The following is a 5,367-nucleotide window of genomic DNA, read 5'->3' as shown; positions in this document are numbered from 1 at the left end:
CACAGAGAGACCTCATCTCAAAAAAAAAGTAAAATTAGCCAGGTGTGGTGGTGCATGCCTGTGATCCCAGCGGTGCATGCCTGTGATCCCAGCTACTTGTGAGGCTGAAGCAGGAGAATAGCTTGAGGCAGGGTTGCGGCGAGCCAAGATCGCGCCATTGCACTCCAACGTGGACAACAAGAGCAAAACTCTGTCTCAAAAAACAAACAAACAAACAAGAATGTCCTACCATACTGGTGCACTTCACATGGATGAATCGCATAAGTATTATGGTCAGCAAAAGAAGCCAGGTACAAAAGAGTATATGCCTTAATTTCTGTTTATATGAAGCTCAAGAACCAGCAAAACTGGCCAGGCGCAGTGGCTCATGTTTGTAATGCCAATGCTTTGGGAGGCTGAGTCAGGATGATTGCTTGAGGCCAGGAGTTTGAGACCAGTCTGGGAACATAGTAAGGCCCCTATCTCTACAAAAAACAAAAACCCCACAAAAAACATTAGCTGAACTTGGTGGTGTACACCTGTGGTCCCTGCTACTTGGGAGGCTGAGCTAGGAGAATCCCTTAAACCCAGGAGTTCAAGGCTGCAGTGAGCTGGGATCTCACAATTGCACACCAGCCTGTGCAAGAAAGTGAGATCTAGTCTCTAGTAAAAAAAAAGATCAAAAAACAGGCAAAACTAATAGAAGATGATAGACACCAAACCAGTGATTGATTAGTGCAGTTGGTTCATTTAGCTATATGTATGTTGTCTTTCAATAATTACAATAATGGGCAGGGTGTGTGACTCATGCCTGTAATCCCAGCATCTTGGGAGGCTGAGGCAGGCAGAGCACTTGAGGCTAGGGGTTTGAGACCAGCCTGGCCAATATGGTGAAACCCTGTCTCTACTAAAAATATAAACATTAGTTGGGTGTGGTGGTACATGCCTGTAATCCCAGCTACTCCAGTGGCTGAGACAGGAAAATTGCTTGAGCCTCGGAGGCGGAGGTGTCAGTGAGCAGAAATCGTGCCACTGCACTCACGCCTGGGCGACAGAGCAAGGCTCTGTTTCCAAACAAAAAATTTATAATAATACATTGAACATGTACTATGTGAAATGCACTGAGGGGGATACTAAGACATTCCTGTCTTCAAGGTACTCGAGGTCTATTTGAGAAAATTAAACACAAAGCAAAATACAATAAAATTGTGTGTGTCAGAAAGTTATGTTATCTGTGAATTTCAGTCTTTTTTTTTTTTTTTTGAGATGAAGTCTCTCTCTGTTGCCAGGCTGGAGTGTAGTGGCGTGATCTCGGCTCACTGCAACCTCCGCCTCCCAGGTTCAAGTGATTCTCCTGCCTCAGCCTCCCGACTAGCTGAGACTACAGGCACGCGCCACCATGCCCAGCTAATTTTTGTATTTTTGGTAGAGATGGGGTTTCACCATGTTGGCCAGGATGGTCTCGATCTCTTGACCTCATGATCCGCCCACCTCAGCCTCCCAAAGTGCTGGGATTACAGGCATGAGCCACTATGCCCAGCCCGAATGTCTTTTGAGATATCTATTTTAGAAAGGGGATATTGAAGCCAGGAGCATTGGCTCACACATGTAATTCCAACACTTTGGGAGGCCAAGGCAGGAGGATCACTTGAGCCCAGGAGTTTGAGGGCAGCCTGGACAACATAGCGAGACTCCATCTCTAAAAAAATAAAAATAAATGAGTATCATCCAGGCACAGTGGCTCATGTCTGTAATCCCAGCACTTTGGGAGGCCAAGGCGGGTGGATCACTTGAGGTCAGGAGTTCAAGACCAGTCTGACCAACATGGTGAAACTCTTATCTCTACTAAAAATACAAAAATTAGTCGGACGTGGTGGCGCATGCCTGTAATTCCAGCTACTCACAAGGCTGAGGCAGGAGAACCATTTGAACCCAGGAGGTGGAGGGTGCAGTGAGCCGAGATCACACCACTACACTCCAGCCTGGGCAACAGAGCAAAACTCTGTCTCAGGGCTCATTGTACATCTGTAAATCCACAAATATCTTTTTTTTTGGGCGGGGGGGGGATGGAATTTTGCTCTTGTTGCCCAGGCTGGAGTGCAATGGTGTTATCTTGGCTCACTTCAACCTCCACCTCATGGGTTCAAGCAATTCTCCTGCCTCAGCCTCCTGAGTAGCTGGGATTTACAGGCACACACCACCACATCCAGCTCATATTTGTATTTTTAGTAAAGAAGGGGTTTCACCATGTTGTCCAAGCTCGTCTAGAACTCCTGACCTCAGGTGATCTGCCCACCTCGGCCTCCCAAAATGCTGGGATTACGGGCGTGAGCCACCGCGCCTGGCTCTCTTTACTTTTAAATAGTATGTGTACATTATTACAAAATGTAAATGGTACAACAGAATACACAGGAAGAAAAAGAATATGCAGGAAAAAATGTTTCTTTCCCGCCCTGACCTCCGGTTCATCAGCTTTTCTCTGTAGAAGCAAACACAATTGTCAGTTTATAGCATTATCTTCCAGATGTCGCTTTGTGCCCTCTCTCTCCGTATCTCTTTGTGTATACACACACACACACACACACACACACACACAGAGAGTTGACCCTTGAACCATGTGCAGGTCTATGTATATGTGGATTTTATTCAATAAATACAGTCAATCCTCCATACAGGTGGGTTCCACATCTGGAACCAAATGCCAACCAAAAATAACAGTATTCATTGGATTTGAAACCCGTGTATACCAAGGGCCCACATTTTGTAACCACGGGTTCCACAGGGGCAACTGTGGGACTTGAGTATGGACAGATTTTGGTATCTCCCAGGAGTACTGGAACCAATCCCCAGAGGATACCAAGGAATGACTAGATAGAGAGTGAGAGAGAAAGGATATAGATAGATGTGTGTATTGTGTGTGTGTATATAAATTATATAGATCAGGGTGTGTATGTGTGTCTGTGTGTGTGTGTCTACCTGGAACATATCTATCCCTACTAGTGTTTCCTGCATCTTATTTCATTATTCATATATCTTGCAGCTCATTCTGTATCAGTGCATATCGCTCTGTCTCATTCTTTTTGTTTGTTTCAATTTCTGTGGAGAGAAGACATGGGAGGAGAGGAAAGAGAGAGACAGAAGAGAGGGAAGGAGGAGGACGGAGGAGGGAAAACAAGGGTTACAGCTAGGGTGTGTGCAGAGGCATTGCTATATTTTAACCCCAACAGGCCAGCCACTGAATGTGCCCTGAACTTTAGTGCCTTCAGGATTTTGTCGATACTGTTCCCTCTACCAAAAATGGCCTCCTTTCTTTCCTCTCAATCTGCTAATTCCCGCTATTCTTTCAGGAGAGTATTGTCCCTCCAGTGCTAAAGAGAGCTAGACATGCAGCAAATGCTGAATGTATGAAACTGAAATGGGAAAAGTTCCTTCCCTATCCCCCTCGAAGGGCATGTGATGGGGGTGTGGTTGCTTCTTCAGTGCCCCGCTGCTCAATCCTCTAGGGGGAGCAAGCAGATGGGCAGACTGTGGGGCTGTGACCCCACGGCAGTGTCTACGGGTGAAAGCTTACAGCTCTGAAGCCCCAGGGGGCGTGTGTTACAGGGTGCTCTTTTAGTTTTGCCGTTTGTAGGATCCATAGGCAGTTTGTGTTAGTGAGTTCAATTAGACCCCCTGCCTTACCGCCAGGACAGAGGGCTTTCTGTATCCCAGGATTCTTGCCTTGGTGTACCGAAGAATCAGATCACATGTGGGCTTGGAGAATGAGTGCAAGGCTTTATTAAATGGAAGTAGCTCTTAGCAGATGGGTGAGCCAGAGGGAGATGGAGTGGGAAGGTGGTATTCCCCCTGAGTCAGGCCACTCAGCGGCTCTCCTCCCACCTTCTGGCCAAACTCGACATCATTCGGCTGGTGGATGGCCTGCTGGCCTGCCCATACCTGTCAGTGCACTTTTATGCTGTCCAGCTGCCTGTGTGAGTGCCCGCTAGGGTCTTGGTTTGTTTTTTGTTTTTTTTTTTTTTTTTTTTTTGAGAAGAAGTCTTGCTCTGTCACCCAGACTGGAGTGCAGTGGCGCAATCTCGGCTCATTGCAACCTCCGCCTCCTGGGTTCAATCAATTATCTGCCTCAGCCTCCCAAGTAGCTGAGATTACAGGCGCCTGCCACCACGCCCAGCTAATTCTTTGTACTTTTAGTAGAGACAGGGTTTCACCATCTTGGCCAGGCTGGTCTCGATCTCCTGACCTCAGGTGATCCACCCACCTCAGCCTCCCAAAGTGCTGGGATTATAGGCATGAACCACGGCAACCAGCCTTGTTTTTTTTGTTTTTTGTTTGTTTGTTTTTGAGATGGAGTCTCACTCTGTTGCCAGGCTGGAGTGCAGGGGTGCAATCTTGGCTCACTGCAACCTCTGCCTCCTGGATTCAAGCGATTCTCGTGCCTCAGTCTCCCAAGTAACTGGGATTACAGGCACGCGCCACCACACCCAGCTAATTTTCAAATTTTTAGTAGAGACAGGGTTTCACCCTGTTTGGCCATGCTGGTCTCGAACTCCTGATCTCAGGTGATTCACCCACCGTAACCTCCAAAAGTGCTGGGATTACAGGAATGAGCCAGTGTACCCAGCCGGATCTTGGGATTTTTATAGGCACAGGTTGGGGGCGTGGCGGGCCAGGGTGGTCTTGGGAAATGCAACCTTTGGGCACGAAAATAGAAATGCCTGTCCTCACCTAGGTCAATGCGCACAGGCGCCGGGGGTGAAGCCCTAGCCAGGGACCATGCTCTTCCCTTCCCAGCACTTCTCTGTCCCACTTCCATATCAAAACCACCTTGAAAATGTAACACAGTCCCTTGCACTAAAACCTCTGCCAATGGCGGCTCCAAACCACAGGCTTATAAAGACCTGCAAGATCTAGCATTGTCTACTTTTTTTTTTTGAGATGAAGTCTCGCTCTGTCGCCCAGCCTGGAGTGCAGTGGTGTGATCTCGGCTCACTGCAATCTCTTCCTCCCAGGTTCAAGCGATTCTCCTGCTTCAGCCTCCCAAGTAGCTGGGATTACAGGCATGCACCACCATGACTGGCTAATTTTGTATTTTTAGTAGAGATGGGGTTCCTCCATATTGGTCAGGCTGGTCTCGAACTCCTGACCTCAGGTAATTCACCCACCTCAGCCTCCCAGAGTGTTGGAATTACAGGAGTGAGCCACTGCACCCGGCTAGCATTGTCTACTTCTTCTTCTTCTTTTTTTTTTTTTTGAGATGGAGTTTCGCTCTTGTTGTCCAGGCCGGAGTCCAATGGCGCGATCTCGACTCACCACAACCTCCGCCTCCCGGGTTCAAGCGATTCTCCTGCCTCAGCCTCCCGAGTAGCTGGGATTACAGGCATGCACCAC

The sequence above is a fragment of the Mandrillus leucophaeus genome, unplaced genomic scaffold, assembly GCF_000951045.1.
Source record: "Mandrillus leucophaeus isolate KB7577 unplaced genomic scaffold, Mleu.le_1.0 Scaffold24, whole genome shotgun sequence".
NCBI lineage: Eukaryota > Metazoa > Chordata > Mammalia > Primates > Cercopithecidae > Mandrillus > Mandrillus leucophaeus.
Note: the sequence above shows the minus strand (reverse complement) of the source record.